The sequence below is a fragment of the Phyllobates terribilis genome, unplaced genomic scaffold, assembly GCF_046119375.1.
Source record: "Phyllobates terribilis strain yellow unplaced genomic scaffold, ASM4611937v1 Scaffold_27__1_contigs__length_16484149, whole genome shotgun sequence".
NCBI lineage: Eukaryota > Metazoa > Chordata > Amphibia > Anura > Dendrobatidae > Phyllobates > Phyllobates terribilis.
In genome coordinates this window covers 13,093,543-13,111,429 of record NW_027362787.1, presented here as the reverse complement: position 1 = coordinate 13,111,429, position 17,887 = coordinate 13,093,543, and the positions used below count along the sequence as shown (strand labels likewise).

Sequence of the window (17,887 nt, the reverse complement as noted above, 5' to 3'; positions counted from 1 at the left end):
CATTACATGGCAATGCAATGCACAGTTGCTGAAGTTGAACCAAAATGAGCTTGTAATCTGGCTTCTGCAACTTTGAACATGAAAAATCCAATGAGGAGAAGAAAAGCAAAGCCAAAGAGTCCATCCCAAAATCCGACAAACAAGCAAAATGAACAAAAAACATTGAATTCAATTCTTTCTGATTTTAGAAACTGCATTAAAGAAGGGGTGCACCGGTCCTGGAGATACTGCAATACCAGGTCAATGCGTGGAGTGGACAGAGCAAGCTCTTTTTCCATCTCCCTGTTCTAAAAATCCATTTAATATATGGTCCCCAGATAGGGGACGTATCAGATATTAAACTGATAAGAACAGATACTACACTTGATCTTAGCCAAAAGGCCGAGAAGCGATAACCAGAATTGGTTTCAAACTACGGAGCCACCCAAGGATCCTGAAAAGTCCATTTGTGGAGATGAGCTCCTGGACTCCCGTTAAGAAGACATGTTGTCAACCTCTAGATCCCTTACATGCCTGCACTTTTCGGCTTGCTGCTGCTGCAATCCACGCGTTTTAGATCTGCATAACTCCACCTCTTTAAACACAGCACCTTCACCCCCTGCTGTTCCCACCCGCCTCAACACCGTTGGAAGGGAGGAGAACCAATTAAGGCGGGGGGTGGGGTGGAACGAGCAGCTGTCTACCCTTAGCAGGAGGGCTCCTGATTACATACCTCTCCTGCTGCTGCTGCTGCTGGCTGTCCAGCAGCAGACTGAAGGTGGCTGCTGCTGTGCACAGGTATATAAAGGCTCAGAGCCTATTATGACACGCGCAGCCAGCGTTCCATTGCCACATTCCATCTACTGCAGGCAGGATACCTGGCTGGCTGAATGTCGCTGAGAAGCTCACAGAGACCGCCATAAGCAACAGTTTAACAGAATGCCACAGACTAATCAACCAAACTTTTTGGGTTGGGTTCTCTTTTATAGTCTGCAGGCATTAAATGAAAGAAGTCAGTGTTCCAGCAGAAGGAGACAACGTTTCAGAAAAGGCATTGTAGCAAACCAAAAAAGAAATTTTAAGCGCAGCAGAGTAACCAGCGCACATACCTGTTAGCTCAGGTGAGTTTAAAAGGCTGCTGTTGATAACAAGGGCATTTGCTAAATAGATGGTGTGTGTGCAACAATATACTGAAAGGTCAATTATATTGTGCAGCTTATCTCACCACCTGTAGTTATTTAGGTGAAAGCTCCAAAATGCTTGCCTAATATGTCTGTTTATCCAAAAGGAAGTAAAAAGGGAGAGCTAGAAAGATAGCATTGCATCACATTACATGGCAATGCAATGCACAGTTGCTGAAGTTGAACCAAAATGAGCTTGTAATCTGGCTTCTGCAACTTTGAACATGAAAAATCCAATGAGGAGAAGAAAAGCAAAGCCAAAGAGTCCATCCCAAAATCCGACAAACAAGCAAAATGAACAAAAAACATTGAATTCAATTCTTTCTGATTTTAGAAACTGCATTAAAGAAGGGGTGCACCGGTCCTGGAGATACTGCAATACCAGGTCAATGCGTGGAGTGGACAGAGCAAGCTCTTTTTCCATCTCCCTGTTCTAAAAATCCATTTAATATATGGTCCCCAGATAGGGGACGTATCAGATATTAAACTGATAAGAACAGATACTACACTTGATCTTAGCCAAAAGGCCGAGAAGCGATAACCAGAATTGGTTTCAAACTACGGAGCCACCCAAGGATCCTGAAAAGTCCATTTGTGGAGATGAGCTCCTGGACTCCCGTTAAGAAGACATGTTGTCAACCTCTAGATCCCTTACATGCCTGCACTTTTCGGCTTGCTGCTGCTGCAATCCACGCGTTTTAGATCTGCATAACTCCACCTCTTTAAACACAGCACCTTCACCCCCTGCTGTTCCCACCCGCCTCAACACCGTTGGAAGGGAGGAGAACCAATTAAGGCGGGGGGTGGGGTGGAACGAGCAGCTGTCTACCCTTAGCAGGAGGGCTCCTGATTACATACCTCTCCTGCTGCTGCTGCTGCTGCTGGCTGTCCAGCAGCAGACTGAAGGTGGCTGCTGCTGTGCACAGGTATATAAAGGCTCAGAGCCTATTATGACACGCGCAGCCAGCGTTCCATTGCCACATTCCATCTACTGCAGGCAGGATACCTGGCTGGCTGAATGTCGCTGAGAAGCTCACAGAGACCGCCATAAGCAACAGTTTAACAGAATGCCACAGACTAATCAACCAAACTTTTTGGGTTGGGTTCTCTTTTATAGTCTGCAGGCATTAAATGAAAGAAGTCAGTGTTCCAGCAGAAGGAGACAACGTTTCAGAAAAGGCATTGTAGCAAACCAAAAAAGAAATTTTAAGCGCAGCAGAGTAACCAGCGCACATACCTGTTAGCTCAGGTGAGTTTAAAAGGCTGCTGTTGATAACAAGGGCATTTGCTAAATAGATGGTGTGTGTGCAACAATATACTGAAAGGTCAATTATATTGTGCAGCTTATCTCACCACCTGTAGTTATTTAGGTGAAAGCTCCAAAATGCTTGCCTAATATGTCTGTTTATCCAAAAGGAAGTAAAAAGGGAGAGCTAGAAAGATAGCATTGCATCACATTACATGGCAATGCAATGCACAGTTGCTGAAGTTGAACCAAAATGAGCTTGTAATCTGGCTTCTGCAACTTTGAACATGAAAAATCCAATGAGGAGAAGAAAAGCAAAGCCAAAGAGTCCATCCCAAAATCCGACAAACAAGCAAAATGAACAAAAAACATTGAATTCAATTCTTTCTGATTTTAGAAACTGCATTAAAGAAGGGGTGCACCGGTCCTGGAGATACTGCAATACCAGGTCAATGCGTGGAGTGGACAGAGCAAGCTCTTTTTCCATCTCCCTGTTCTAAAAATCCATTTAATATATGGTCCCCAGATAGGGGACGTATCAGATATTAAACTGATAAGAACAGATACTACACTTGATCTTAGCCAAAAGGCCGAGAAGCGATAACCAGAATTGGTTTCAAACTACGGAGCCACCCAAGGATCCTGAAAAGTCCATTTGTGGAGATGAGCTCCTGGACTCCCGTTAAGAAGACATGTTGTCAACCTCTAGATCCCTTACATGCCTGCACTTTTCGGCTTGCTGCTGCTGCAATCCACGCGTTTTAGATCTGCATAACTCCACCTCTTTAAACACAGCACCTTCACCCCCTGCTGTTCCCACCCGCCTCAACACCGTTGGAAGGGAGGAGAACCAATTAAGGCGGGGGGTGGGGTGGAACGAGCAGCTGTCTACCCTTAGCAGGAGGGCTCCTGATTACATACCTCTCCTGCTGCTGCTGCTGCTGGCTGTCCAGCAGCAGACTGAAGGTGGCTGCTGCTGTGCACAGGTATATAAAGGCTCAGAGCCTATTATGACACGCGCAGCCAGCGTTCCATTGCCACATTCCATCTACTGCAGGCAGGATACCTGGCTGGCTGAATGTCGCTGAGAAGCTCACAGAGACCGCCATAAGCAACAGTTTAACAGAATGCCACAGACTAATCAACCAAACTTTTTGGGTTGGGTTCTCTTTTATAGTCTGCGGGCATTAAATGAAAGAAGTCAGTGTTCCAGCAGAAGGAGACAACGTTTCAGAAAAGGCATTGTAGCAAACCAAAAAAGAAATTTTAAGCGCAGCACAGTAACCAGCGCACATACCTGTTAGCTCAGGTGAGTTTAAAAGGCTGCTGTTGATAACAAGGGCATTTGCTAAATAGATGGTGTGTGTGCAACAATATACTGAAAGGTCAATTATATTGTGCAGCTTATCTCACCACCTGTAGTTATTTAGGTGAAAGCTCCAAAATGCTTGCCTAATATGTCTGTTTATCCAAAAGGAAGTAAAAAGGGAGAGCTAGAAAGATAGCATTGCATCACATTACATGGCAATGCAATGCACAGTTGCTGAAGTTGAACCAAAATGAGCTTGTAATCTGGCTTCTGCAACTTTGAACATGAAAAATCCAATGAGGAGAAGAAAAGCAAAGCCAAAGAGTCCATCCCAAAATCCGACAAACAAGCAAAATGAACAAAAAACATTGAATTCAATTCTTTCTGATTTTAGAAACTGCATTAAAGAAGGGGTGCACCGGTCCTGGAGATACTGCAATACCAGGTCAATGCGTGGAGTGGACAGAGCAAGCTCTTTTTCCATCTCCCTGTTCTAAAAATCCATTTAATATATGGTCCCCAGATAGGGGACGTATCAGATATTAAACTGATAAGAACAGATACTACACTTGATCTTAGCCAAAAGGCCGAGAAGCGATAACCAGAATTGGTTTCAAACTACGGAGCCACCCAAGGATCCTGAAAAGTCCATTTGTGGAGATGAGCTCCTGGACTCCCGTTAAGAAGACATGTTGTCAACCTCTAGATCCCTTACATGCCTGCACTTTTCGGCTTGCTGCTGCTGCAATCCACGCGTTTTAGATCTGCATAACTCCACCTCTTTAAACACAGCACCTTCACCCCCTGCTGTTCCCACCCGCCTCAACACCGTTGGAAGGGAGGAGAACCAATTAAGGCGGGGGGTGGGGTGGAACGAGCAGCTGTCTACCCTTAGCAGGAGGGCTCCTGATTACATACCTCTCCTGCTGCTGCTGCTGCTGGCTGTCCAGCAGCAGACTGAAGGTGGCTGCTGCTGTGCACAGGTATATAAAGGCTCAGAGCCTATTATGACACGCGCAGCCAGCGTTCCATTGCCACATTCCATCTACTGCAGGCAGGATACCTGGCTGGCTGAATGTCGCTGAGAAGCTCACAGAGACCGCCATAAGCAACAGTTTAACAGAATGCCACAGACTAATCAACCAAACTTTTTGGGTTGGGTTCTCTTTTATAGTCTGCGGGCATTAAATGAAAGAAGTCAGTGTTCCAGCAGAAGGAGACAACGTTTCAGAAAAGGCATTGTAGCAAACCAAAAAAGAAATTTTAAGCGCAGCAGAGTAACCAGCGCACATACCTGTTAGCTCAGGTGAGTTTAAAAGGCTGCTGTTGATAACAAGGGCATTTGCTAAATAGATGGTGTGTGTGCAACAATATACTGAAAGGTCAATTATATTGTGCAGCTTATCTCACCACCTGTAGTTATTTAGGTCAAAGCTCCAAAATTCTTGCCTAATATGTCTGTTTATCCAAAAGGAAGTAAAAAGGGAGAGCTAGAAAGATAGCATTGCATCACATTACATGGCAATGCAATGCACAGTTGCTGAAGTTGAACCAAAATGAGCTTGTAATCTGGCTTCTGCAACTTTGAACATGAAAAATCCAATGAGGAGAAGAAAAGCAAAGCCAAAGAGTCCATCCCAAAATCCGACAAACAAGCAAAATGAACAAAAAACATTGAATTCAATTCTTTCTGATTTTAGAAACTGCATTAAAGAAGGGGTGCACCGGTCCTGGAGATACTGCAATACCAGGTCAATGCGTGGAGTGGACAGAGCAAGCTCTTTTTCCATCTCCCTGTTCTAAAAATCCATTTAATATATGGTCCCCAGATAGGGGACGTATCAGATATTAAACTGATAAGAACAGATACTACACTTGATCTTAGCCAAAAGGCCGAGAAGCGATAACCAGAATTGGTTTCAAACTACGGAGCCACCCAAGGATCCTGAAAAGTCCATTTGTGGAGATGAGCTCCTGGACTCCCGTTAAGAAGACATGTTGTCAACCTCTAGATCCCTTACATGCCTGCACTTTTCGGCTTGCTGCTGCTGCAATCCACGCGTTTTAGATCTGCATAACTCCACCTCTTTAAACACAGCACCTTCACCCCCTGCTGTTCCCACCCGCCTCAACACCGTTGGAAGGGAGGAGAACCAATTAAGGCGGGGGGTGGGGTGGAACGAGCAGCTGTCTACCCTTAGCAGGAGGGCTCCTGATTACATACCTCTCCTGCTGCTGCTGCTGCTGGCTGTCCAGCAGCAGACTGAAGGTGGCTGCTGCTGTGCACAGGTATATAAAGGCTCAGAGCCTATTATGACACGCGCAGCCAGCGTTCCATTGCCACATTCCATCTACTGCAGGCAGGATACCTGGCTGGCTGAATGTCGCTGAGAAGCTCACAGAGACCGCCATAAGCAACAGTTTAACAGAATGCCACAGACTAATCAACCAAACTTTTTGGGTTGGGTTCTCTTTTATAGTCTGCAGGCATTAAATGAAAGAAGTCAGTGTTCCAGCAGAAGGAGACAACGTTTCAGAAAAGGCATTGTAGCAAACCAAAAAAGAAATTTTAAGCGCAGCAGAGTAACCAGCGCACATACCTGTTAGCTCAGGTGAGTTTAAAAGGCTGCTGTTGATAACAAGGGCATTTGTTAAATAGATGGTGTGTGTGCAACAATATACTGAAAGGTCAATTATATTGTGCAGCTTATCTCACCACCTGTAGTTATTTAGGTGAAAGCTCCAAAATGCTTGCCTAATATGTCTGTTTATCCAAAAGGAAGTAAAAAGGGAGAGCTAGAAAGATAGCATTGCATCACATTACATGGCAATGCAATGCACAGTTGCTGAAGTTGAACCAAAATGAGCTTGTAATCTGGCTTCTGCAACTTTGAACATGAAAAATCCAATGAGGAGAAGAAAAGCAAAGCCAAAGAGTCCATCCCAAAATCCGACAAACAAGCAAAATGAACAAAAAACATTGAATTCAATTCTTTCTGATTTTAGAAACTGCATTAAAGAAGGGGTGCACCGGTCCTGGAGATACTGCAATACCAGGTCAATGCGTGGAGTGGACAGAGCAAGCTCTTTTTCCATCTCCCTGTTCTAAAAATCCATTTAATATATGGTCCCCAGATAGGGGACGTATCAGATATTAAACTGATAAGAACAGATACTACACTTGATCTTAGCCAAAAGGCCGAGAAGCGATAACCAGAATTGGTTTCAAACTACGGAGCCACCCAAGGATCCTGAAAAGTCCATTTGTGGAGATGAGCTCCTGGACTCCCGTTAAGAAGACATGTTGTCAACCTCTAGATCCCTTACATGCCTGCACTTTTCGGCTTGCTGCTGCTGCAATCCACGCGTTTTAGATCTGCATAACTCCACCTCTTTAAACACAGCACCTTCACCCCCTGCTGTTCCCACCCGCCTCAACACCGTTGGAAGGGAGGAGAACCAATTAAGGCGGGGGGTGGGGTGGAACGAGCAGCTGTCTACCCTTAGCAGGAGGGCTCCTGATTACATACCTCTCCTGCTGCTGCTGCTGCTGGCTGTCCAGCAGCAGACTGAAGGTGGCTGCTGCTGTGCACAGGTATATAAAGGCTCAGAGCCTATTATGACACGCGCAGCCAGCGTTCCATTGCCACATTCCATCTACTGCAGGCAGGATACCTGGCTGGCTGAATGTCGCTGAGAAGCTCACAGAGACCGCCATAAGCAACAGTTTAACAGAATGCCACAGACTAATCAACCAAACTTTTTGGGTTGGGTTCTCTTTTATAGTCTGCAGGCATTAAATGAAAGAAGTCAGTGTTCCAGCAGAAGGAGACAACGTTTCAGAAAAGGCATTGTAGCAAACCAAAAAAGAAATTTTAAGCGCAGCAGAGTAACCAGCGCACATACCTGTTAGCTCAGGTGAGTTTAAAAGGCTGCTGTTGATAACAAGGGCATTTGCTAAATAGATGGTGTGTGTGCAACAATATACTGAAAGGTCAATTATATTGTGCAGCTTATCTCACCACCTGTAGTTATTTAGGTGAAAGCTCCAAAATGCTTGCCTAATATGTCTGTTTATCCAAAAGGAAGTAAAAAGGGAGAGCTAGAAAGATAGCATTGCATCACATTACATGGCAATGCAATGCACAGTTGCTGAAGTTGAACCAAAATGAGCTTGTAATCTGGCTTCTGCAACTTTGAACATGAAAAATCCAATGAGGAGAAGAAAAGCAAAGCCAAAGAGTCCATCCCAAAATCCGACAAACAAGCAAAATGAACAAAAAACATTGAATTCAATTCTTTCTGATTTTAGAAACTGCATTAAAGAAGGGGTGCACCGGTCCTGGAGATACTGCAATACCAGGTCAATGCGTGGAGTGGACAGAGCAAGCTCTTTTTCCATCTCCCTGTTCTAAAAATCCATTTAATATATAGTCCCCAGATAGGGGACGTATCAGATATTAAACTGATAAGAACAGATACTACACTTGATCTTAGCCAAAAGGCCGAGAAGCGATAACCAGAATTGGTTTCAAACTACGGAGCCACCCAAGGATCCTGAAAAGTCCATTTGTGGAGATGAGCTCCTGGACTCCCGTTAAGAAGACATGTTGTCAACCTCTAGATCCCTTACATGCCTGCACTTTTCGGCTTGCTGCTGCTGCAATCCACGCGTTTTAGATCTGCATAACTCCACCTCTTTAAACACAGCACCTTCACCCCCTGCTGTTCCCACCCGCCTCAACACCGTTGGAAGGGAGGAGAACCAATTAAGGCGGGGGGTGGGGTGGAACGAGCAGCTGTCTACCCTTAGCAGGAGGGCTCCTGATTACATACCTCTCCTGCTGCTGCTGCTGCTGGCTGTCCAGCAGCAGACTGAAGGTGGCTGCTGCTGTGCACAGGTATATAAAGGCTCAGAGCCTATTATGACACGCGCAGCCAGCGTTCCATTGCCACATTCCATCTACTGCAGGCAGGATACCTGGCTGGCTTAATGTCGCTGAGAAGCTCACAGAGACCGCCATAAGCAACAGTTTAACAGAATGCCACAGACTAATCAACCAAACTTTTTGGGTTGGGTTCTCTTTTATAGTCTGCAGGCATTAAATGAAAGAAGTCAGTGTTCCAGCAGAAGGAGACAACGTTTCAGAAAAGGCATTGTAGCAAACCAAAAAAGAAATTTTAAGCGCAGCAGAGTAACCAGCGCACATACCTGTTAGCTCAGGTGAGTTTAAAAGGCTGCTGTTGATAACAAGGGCATTTGCTAAATAGATGGTGTGTGTGCAACAATATACTGAAAGGTCAATTATATTGTGCAGCTTATCTCACCACCTGTAGTTATTTAGGTGAAAGCTCCAAAATGCTTGCCTAATATGTCTGTTTATCCAAAAGGAAGTAAAAAGGGAGAGCTAGAAAGATAGCATTGCATCACATTACATGGCAATGCAATGCACAGTTGCTGAAGTTGAACCAAAATGAGCTTGTAATCTGGCTTCTGCAACTTTGAACATGAAAAATCCAATGAGGAGAAGAAAAGCAAAGCCAAAGAGTCCATCCCAAAATCCGACAAACAAGCAAAATGAACAAAAAACATTGAATTCAATTCTTTCTGATTTTAGAAACTGCATTAAAGAAGGGGTGCACCGGTCCTGGAGATATTGCAATACCAGGTCAATGCGTGGAGTGGACAGAGCAAGCTCTTTTTCCATCTCCCTGTTCTAAAAATCCATTTAATATATGGTCCCCAGATAGGGGACGTATCAGATATTAAACTGATAAGAACAGATACTACACTTGATCTTAGCCAAAAGGCCGAGAAGCGATAACCAGAATTGGTTTCAAACTACGGAGCCACCCAAGGATCCTGAAAAGTCCATTTGTGGAGATGAGCTCCTGGACTCCCGTTAAGAAGACATGTTGTCAACCTCTAGATCCCTTACATGCCTGCACTTTTCGGCTTGCTGCTGCTGCAATCCACGCGTTTTAGATCTGCATAACTCCACCTCTTTAAACACAGCACCTTCACCCCCTGCTGTTCCCACCCGCCTCAACACCGTTGGAAGGGAGGAGAACCAATTAAGGCGGGGGGTGGGGTGGAACGAGCAGCTGTCTACCCTTAGCAGGAGGGCTCCTGATTACATACCTCTCCTGCTGCTGCTGCTGCTGGCTGTCCAGCAGCAGACTGAAGGTGGCTGCTGCTGTGCACAGGTATATAAAGGCTCAGAGCCTATTATGACACGCGCAGCCAGCGTTCCATTGCCACATTCCATCTACTGCAGGCAGGATACCTGGCTGGCTGAATGTCGCTGAGAAGCTCACAGAGACCGCCATAAGCAACAGTTTAACAGAATGCCACAGACTAATCAACCAAACTTTTTGGGTTGGGTTCTCTTTTATAGTCTGCAGGCATTAAATGAAAGAAGTCAGTGTTCCAGCAGAAGGAGACAACGTTTCAGAAAAGGCATTGTAGCAAACCAAAAAAGAAATTTTAAGCGCAGCAGAGTAACCAGCGCACATACCTGTTAGCTCAGGTGAGTTTAAAAGGCTGCTGTTGATAACAAGGGCATTTGCTAAATAGATGGTGTGTGTGCAACAATATACTGAAAGGTCAATTATATTGTGCAGCTTATCTCACCACCTGTAGTTATTTAGGTGAAAGCTCCAAAATGCTTGCCTAATATGTCTGTTTATCCAAAAGGAAGTAAAAAGGGAGAGCTAGAAAGATAGCATTGCATCACATTACATGGCAATGCAATGCACAGTTGCTGAAGTTGAACCAAAATGAGCTTGTAATCTGGCTTCTGCAACTTTGAACATGAAAAATCCAATGAGGAGAAGAAAAGCAAAGCCAAAGAGTCCATCCCAAAATCCGACAAACAAGCAAAATGAACAAAAAACATTGAATTCAATTCTTTCTGATTTTAGAAACTGCATTAAAGAAGGGGTGCACCGGTCCTGGAGATACTGCAATACCAGGTCAATGCGTGGAGTGGACAGAGCAAGCTCTTTTTCCATCTCCCTGTTCTAAAAATCCATTTAATATATGGTCCCCAGATAGGGGACGTATCAGATATTAAACTGATAAGAACAGATTTTTTGATTGAATATATCTTTTATTAGCACAAAAAATAAGTTAACAGACAGTGTACAGTGCCGCAGCCCAGTACACACAGAATTCTACATCATATTTACATAGCATGAGGATACGACGCACTAACTAGACACATCGCACCCCTATGCTACACAAAACACTCAATCTGAAAGAAAAAGCATGTCAATCAATACAGTACGACGAACCGTGATAAGGGATAGGGATTGGGAAAAAGGGGATGGGGAGGGGAAAATCACAGGCCCGAAGCTTTATTGAAAGACAAGACACATAAGGGGAGAGGGGGAGGAGGGGTTTAGTCCTCATCCTCGTCCTCCGGACCGTCCATGATGGAATAGTCTCTGAGCAGGCTGTGGATCAGCCTGCGGCAGTCCTGGATGGACATCCTCTCCCTCCTCAAGATGAGCCGGTTCCTGGCGACCCAAACGGCATCCTTGAAGCAGTTCATAAGGTGCCAAGCCTCCTGGATGGCTCCGACGGTATGAACCCCAGGGAATAGTCCATAAAGCACAGAATGGTGCGATAGGCTCGCCCTGGGGACAGAGTTCCTCAGGTCGTCCTCAAGTGCAGTCAATAGGCGCTGTGCAAATCCGCAGTCCCAAAAAGTGTGCAAAGATGTTTCCTCCACGAAGGGGCACCTTGGGCAGTACCGGGTCTTGCACAGGTTCCGGGCATGCATGAATGACCGGACGGGCAGTCCGCCCTGAATCGCCATCCACGACAAGTCCTTGTGCCCGTTGGTCAGCCTGTCAGACGACACATTTGTCCACACAGTCTCCAGCGTGTCCTGGTGAAGTCCTGTGATGTTCTCCACGTCATCCTTGGCTCTGATTAGCTTGTGGATAGTTTTGGGCTTCCACAAGTCGGGCTTGAGTCCCTCCAGTTGATGCTCCCCCACAAATCGAACGACGTCTCCGTAGAACCATGGCGTCGTCCAGTTGTAGGGGAAGGAGCTGTCCCACTTGTCCCAGCCGAGTCGCCTCCAAAGAGGAAGCAGGAAGAAGTGAGACATGGACCTGCCCGCGGAGCCATTCTTGACTTGCAAAGTCCGGCGGACACAATCACACACAAAAGAGGATCGCAGGAGGGTGGGGATATCTGGAACGCCCTTCCCACCCTTGCGAGGCTCCTTGTACATGACGGCCCGCCTGACTCTGTCCATCTTGGATCCCCAGACAAAGTGAAACACTGTCTTGGTAATGGCCCTGCACACAGTGACATGTGGGGGCCAGGCCTGCGCCGTGTACTGCAAGACGGGCAGGACCTCATTACGCAGGACGAGTGCCTTACCCTCACAAGTGAGGTGTCTGAGGCTCCAGAGTCCGATCCGTTGCTTCACCTTGGCCAAGCGTTCTTGCCAGGACTTGAGGGCCGCTCCTTCCTTCCTGAACCAGACTCCCAGCACCTTGAGGAAATCCGGTTGAATGTTGAAGGGGAAGGGGGCAGAGGAGGCCGGCTGCCAATCCCCGAAGAGCATGGCTTCCGACTTCCTGCAGTTGACTTTGGCCCCTGAAGCCCGACCGAACCTCTCACACGTCTGGACGAGGGCGTCGACTGAACCACGATCAGCGCAGAAGACGGTGACGTCGTCCATGTAGAGCGAGCACTTGACCTCGTGTCGTCCCGGACCCGGTGCGGTGATCCCTCTGATCTCTCCATTCTGCCGGATAGCCTCTGCGAAGAGTTCTATAACACAAACAAAAAGAAGAGGTGATAGAGGGCAGCCTTGTCTGACCCCAGAGAGGACAGGGAAGGGGTCAGTCTTCCAGCCGTTCACCAACACCGAGCTGTGGATATCAAAATACATCAGACGGACATACGAACAAAACATGTTACCCAAACCTAACCGGTGCAGAGCTCGGCCCATGAACTCGTGGGAAACCCGGTCGAAGGCCTTCTCCTGATCCAAGGAGACCAGGGCCGCGTGTGCGCGGCGGACCTTGATGTACTCGACCGTGTCCCGCACGAGAGCGAGGCTGTCTGCGATGCGACGTCCAGGGATGCCGCAGGTCTGGTCCGGGTGGATGATCCGTCCGATGACCGTCTTAAGTCGTGTCGCCATCGTCTTGGCCAGGATCTTGTAGTCCACGTTGAGCAGAGTGATGGGACGCCAATTCCTCAGGTCGCACCTCTCTCCCTTCCGCTTGTACAGGATCGTGACCATTCCTTCCCTCAAAGATGGAGGCATTCTACCCTCCACCACCATCTCCTCGTACAGGTCCAACAGGTCCGGACAGATGAGGTCTCCCAGCGCTACATAGAGCTCCGCTGGAAGACCATCACTGCCCGGGGTCCTGCCGGTCCTAAAGGATTTAGCGGCAGAGAGCAATTCGCCCACCATCAGAGGTTTGTCCAAGGCTGCCGTGCCTGCAGGATCAAGATGGTTAGTGATACCTGACAGGAACTTATCAGCAGCGTCGGGGTCGGTAGTCTTGTGGGAGTAGAGTTCGCTGTAGAAGTCGCTCACGACCCTCATCACGTCCTCCTTCCCACGTCGCATGTTTCCGCTCTCGTCTCGCAGCTCGTTCAGGGGCGTGTGACCGGCATGAAGTTTCCTGAAAAAGAATGAGTTACATTTCTCACCCTTCTCCAGATTCTCCACTTTGGAACGGAAGACGATTCGCTTGGACTCCTCCTCAAAGTGCCTTTTCAGGCTCTTCTTGGTCTCCTCCAGCTCCTCCCTCACGTCCCAGCTGCAGTGAAGAAGGTCCTGCAGCGACCGCAGCTCGCGCTGCAGCCCTCTGAAGTCCCTCCTCTTCTCACACGCCTGTTGTCGACCCTTGGCCTGAAAGAAACAGCGAAACTCAAGTTTAACATATTCCCACCAATCAGAGACTGTTTGGAAGCTACCCTTGTAGGACTGCCACATTGCGTAGGCTGCTCTCAGCTCCTCCACGACTTCATCCTGAGCCAGCAGAGCACAATTCAGCTTCCAGGAGCCGGGGCCGGACGGAAAACCGTCGCCGAGGACACCTTGTAAGTGAATGGCTCTGTGGTCGGAGAAGAAGCAGGAGACCATCGAGTGCCTACTCTGCCTGACTGCCCGAGAGGTGAACACAAAGTCAATCCTGGAGCGGAGTGAGCCATCGGGTCGGCTCCACGAATAGTTCGTGGAGCCTCTCCCCATGGAGCCCACCACGTCCTGAAGAGAGGCCACGGTTACCATCTCGATGAGCAGCTTGGACGTGATGTCCAACTTGGCAGATGTGCCAGAACTACGACCATCCTCCTCGATGGGGCAGTTGAAATCCCCGGCCATCACTAAGGTCCTGGTGGTGGCAAGCTGAAGCCGCAGGGTCTGGAAAAGCTCCAAACGCTCATTCTTCAGTGGGGACGCATACACGTTGATGAACCTGACAGGTTCTCCCGCCCAGTTGCCATCTACAACAAGAGCCCTGCCGCAGATGAGCTCCTGGACGGACTCAAGCGTGAATGCGCCCCCCCTGATCAGAATTGCGACCCCCGCAGACTTGCAGTCACCCCCACCGGACCAGTAGGATGGACCGTGGGACCACTCCCTGGCCAGATGTTTGAAGGACCTAGAGGAGGGAAGGGAACATTCCTGCAACATATAAACATCACACAACTGGGAAGTAAGGAAGGTATAAATAGTCTGACGTCTGAACTTGTCCTTGATGCTCCTGACATTAATGGAAAATAAGTTAATATTAGCCATCATGTAGGGAAAAAAGAAAAAGTTAGCGCAGGCAATACACCTTAGTTACCACTCCGGTCGGGTGGTCCCTCGTCGGTGTTGACTGCTGGTGACGGGATCACCAGCAGGCCCTCTTCCTCCATCTGGTCAAGCAGCGCGGCCTCGATCTCGGCGACCACCAGTTCCTCCTCTTCTGGCTCGGCCACCAGGGTCTCAACCATGTGCTCCATCTCTTCTGGCTCAGGGAGGGTATCCTCCTTTTCGCCTACGAAATCCAGAATCTTCTTTTTGGAGGATTCAGTAGCAGGGCTGTCCTCCACCTTCCTCTTTCCCCGGGTTGGAACTGGGGAGACAAGAAGGGGAAAATCCTCCTCGGAATAGATAGCGGCGGGTGGAGGAAAGGTTAATTCCACCGCTACCATGGTCTGGGGAGGGAGAGTGGCTGCCGGGGCAGGGGAAAGGACACCTGCTGAGGAGTAGGGGAAGGAGGAAGAGGAAGTGGAATCCTCAGCAGGGGTGGCCGGGGTGGGGGGGGATTGGACGGGGGTGGCAGGGGGAGGGATCGAGAGAGGGGTGACAGAACTCTTACCCTCCTTTGACTTTTTCTTCTGCTTCGGAGCTGCTGGGACCGTCGCTGGGGCTTTGGCCACCGACTCCTTGACCGCTTTGGCCTTGGTCGTCTCGGCCTTGGCCGCTGGGGCCTTGGTCGTCGCGTCCTTGACCTTCACAGGCCTGGTCATCGGGGCCTTGTCCTCCGTAGCTGGGGTCGTCGCAACCACCGATGCCCAGGATCTCTCACGCTTGGGGCAATCCTTGTACAGATGAGCCGCCAGCCCACACAGGTTGCAGGACGTCTTCTTCGGGCAGTCCTTCGAGCTGTGTCCCGTCACTCGACAAATCCTGCAGGCATCCTCCTTGCAGTCCTTCATCTCGTGGCCGTTCTTGCCGCATCTCCTGCAGTTCCGCGGCATGTCCGGGTAATAGATGAGGCCGTAGGAGTTGCCCAGGGAGAATGTCGGGGGCAGGTGCCGAAGTCCGTCTGAGTACGCCAGGTCCCTGTGAAGTCTAACGGTCACCGACCACTTACCTGTCCAGAAGCCGAGTCCATTCAGGATGTGAGAAGGTTCCTTCACAACCAAACAGAAGCGTCTCAGGAAGGTACAGATGTCTTGGCCTGGGGTGTGTGGGTTGCGCATGGAGACCGTGATCCTCCTTTCGTCCCTCTGGATAGGGCAGCTACCTGTAAAGGCAGAGAAAGAATTATCTGGTCCTTTTGCGCTTACCATTTCCCAGAACCTCCTGCAGGTGTTCACAGTGGCGAAGGTGACGAAGAAGATCCCCGTCAAGAAGGTCTGGATGCTGAGGGTGTCCGACCTGGAGAAGCCTCGATCCAGCAGCATCTTCTGGCAGAACACGTCCGAGGACATGTCCGGCACCCTCCCATCCACTTCCTTCAGCTTCAGGGCCACCGTCTGCCGCATCCATGGCTCCAGGGCTGGAGCTTCGTGGCGGGGCTTCTGGGGTCCCTTCTGCTGGCCAGTCGTGGAGGCAGAGTCCTTGGGGTCAGAATCGGCTCCTGGCTGGGCCCTCCTGGCTGTCCCCTGCTCCAGGCTCTTCTTTTCGGCCTTCCTCGCAGCGCTTGCCATGGCTTTCCTCCTGCAGTTACTTCTTGGAGCTGGATCTGGAACTTTTCCCGGAATGGGTGGAGCTATGCAGATTCTTCTCCCGTCGTGTTCTGGACAAATTCCCCGAAAGGTCTTTGTCTCGATGATTTTCTTCCTCGAAGATTCCACAGGACAGCCCGATTCTTCTCCGAGTCTTCGTCTTCTTCTGGATTCTTTAGAGCTTCTTCCTCCCACCGATATCCGCCTTCCTTCTCCGATGTCAGCTGGGCTCCGAAGCTCTTCTCCTTCCGAGTTCGATTGCTCTCGTCAAGTGTAGATCGTAGCTCTTGTGTTCTTTTAAGAACAGATACTACACTTGATCTTAGCCAAAAGGCCGAGAAGCGATAACCAGAATTGGTTTCAAACTACGGAGCCACCCAAGGATCCTGAAAAGTCCATTTGTGGAGATGAGCTCCTGGACTCCCGTTAAGAAGACATGTTGTCAACCTCTAGATCCCTTACATGCCTGCACTTTTCGGCTTGCTGCTGCTGCAATCCACGCGTTTTAGATCTGCATAACTCCACCTCTTTAAACACAGCACCTTCACCCCCTGCTGTTCCCACCCGCCTCAACACCGTTGGAAGGGAGGAGAACCAATTAAGGCGGGGGGTGGGGTGGAACGAGCAGCTGTCTACCCTTAGCAGGAGGGCTCCTGATTACATACCTCTCCTGCTGCTGCTGCTGGCTGTCCAGCAGCAGACTGAAGGTGGCTGCTGCTGTGCACAGGTATATAAAGGCTCAGAGCCTATTATGACACGCGCAGCCAGCGTTCCATTGCCACATTCCATCTACTGCAGGCAGGATACCTGGCTGGCTGAATGTCGCTGAGAAGCTCACAGAGACCGCCATAAGCAACAGTTTAACAGAATGCCACAGACTAATCAACCAAACTTTTTGGGTTGGGTTCTCTTTTATAGTCTGCAGGCATTAAATGAAAGAAGTCAGTGTTCCAGCAGAAGGAGACAACGTTTCAGAAAAGGCATTGTAGCAAACCAAAAAAGAAATTTTAAGCGCAGCAGAGTAACCAGCGCACATACCTGTTAGCTCAGGTGAGTTTAAAAGGCTGCTGTTGATAACAAGGGCATTTGCTAAATAGATGGTGTGTGTGCAACAATATACTGAAAGGTCAATTATATTGTGCAGCTTATCTCACCACCTGTAGTTATTTAGGTGAAAGCTCCAAAATGCTTGCCTAATATGTCTGTTTATCCAAAAGGAAGTAAAAAGGGAGAGCTAGAAAGATAGCATTGCATCACATTACATGGCAATGCAATGCACAGTTGCTGAAGTTGAACCAAAATGAGCTTGTAATCTGGCTTCTGCAACTTTGAACATGAAAAATCCAATGAGGAGAAGAAAAGCAAAGCCAAAGAGTCCATCCCAAAATCCGACAAACAAGCAAAATGAACAAAAAACATTGAATTCAATTCTTTCTGATTTTAGAAACTGCATTAAAGAAGGGGTGCACCGGTCCTGGAGATATTGCAATACCAGGTCAATGCGTGGAGTGGACAGAGCAAGCTCTTTTTCCATCTCCCTGTTCTAAAAATCCATTTAATATATGGTCCCCAGATAGGGGACGTATCAGATATTAAACTGATAAGAACAGATACTACACTTGATCTTAGCCAAAAGGCCGAGAAGCGATAACCAGAATTGGTTTCAAACTACGGAGCCACCCAAGGATCCTGAAAAGTCCATTTGTGGAGATGAGCTCCTGGACTCCCGTTAAGAAGACATGTTG

The 17,887-nt window shown here is 48.3% G+C and overlaps 10 non-coding genes and 1 pseudogene across 10 annotated transcripts; all 11 read right to left on the bottom strand.

Moving 5' to 3' along the window:
* Positions 1-202: 202 nt before the first annotated feature.
* On the bottom strand, positions 203-393 carry LOC141176909 (U2 spliceosomal RNA). The gene has a single exon (XR_012253553.1). It is a non-coding gene; the product is annotated as a U2 spliceosomal RNA (small nuclear RNA).
* Positions 394-1,508: 1,115 nt separating this feature from the next.
* LOC141176908 (U2 spliceosomal RNA) lies at positions 1,509-1,699 on the bottom strand. Its single transcript, XR_012253552.1, has one exon. It is a non-coding gene; the product is annotated as a U2 spliceosomal RNA (small nuclear RNA).
* A 1,118-nt stretch (positions 1,700-2,817) lies between these two features.
* On the bottom strand, positions 2,818-3,008 carry LOC141176906 (U2 spliceosomal RNA). Its single transcript, XR_012253550.1, has one exon. It is a non-coding gene; the product is annotated as a U2 spliceosomal RNA (small nuclear RNA).
* A 1,115-nt stretch (positions 3,009-4,123) lies between these two features.
* LOC141176904 (U2 spliceosomal RNA) lies at positions 4,124-4,314 on the bottom strand. Its single transcript, XR_012253549.1, has one exon. It is a non-coding gene; the product is annotated as a U2 spliceosomal RNA (small nuclear RNA).
* Positions 4,315-5,429: 1,115 nt separating this feature from the next.
* On the bottom strand, positions 5,430-5,620 carry LOC141176903 (U2 spliceosomal RNA). The gene has a single exon (XR_012253548.1). It is a non-coding gene; the product is annotated as a U2 spliceosomal RNA (small nuclear RNA).
* A 1,115-nt stretch (positions 5,621-6,735) lies between these two features.
* LOC141176902 (U2 spliceosomal RNA) lies at positions 6,736-6,926 on the bottom strand. Its single transcript, XR_012253547.1, has one exon. It is a non-coding gene; the product is annotated as a U2 spliceosomal RNA (small nuclear RNA).
* Positions 6,927-8,041: 1,115 nt separating this feature from the next.
* Positions 8,042-8,232, bottom strand: LOC141177416 (U2 spliceosomal RNA). Its single transcript, XR_012254012.1, has one exon. It is a non-coding gene; the product is annotated as a U2 spliceosomal RNA (small nuclear RNA).
* Positions 8,233-9,347: 1,115 nt separating this feature from the next.
* On the bottom strand, positions 9,348-9,538 carry LOC141177331 (U2 spliceosomal RNA). The gene has a single exon (XR_012253935.1). It is a non-coding gene; the product is annotated as a U2 spliceosomal RNA (small nuclear RNA).
* Positions 9,539-10,653: 1,115 nt separating this feature from the next.
* On the bottom strand, positions 10,654-10,846 carry LOC141177699 (U2 spliceosomal RNA). Its single transcript, XR_012254270.1, has one exon. It is a non-coding gene; the product is annotated as a U2 spliceosomal RNA (small nuclear RNA).
* A 5,564-nt stretch (positions 10,847-16,410) lies between these two features.
* LOC141178052 (U2 spliceosomal RNA) lies at positions 16,411-16,488 on the bottom strand (annotated as a pseudogene).
* A 1,112-nt stretch (positions 16,489-17,600) lies between these two features.
* On the bottom strand, positions 17,601-17,791 carry LOC141177330 (U2 spliceosomal RNA). Its single transcript, XR_012253934.1, has one exon. It is a non-coding gene; the product is annotated as a U2 spliceosomal RNA (small nuclear RNA).
* Positions 17,792-17,887: the final 96 nt, after the last annotated feature.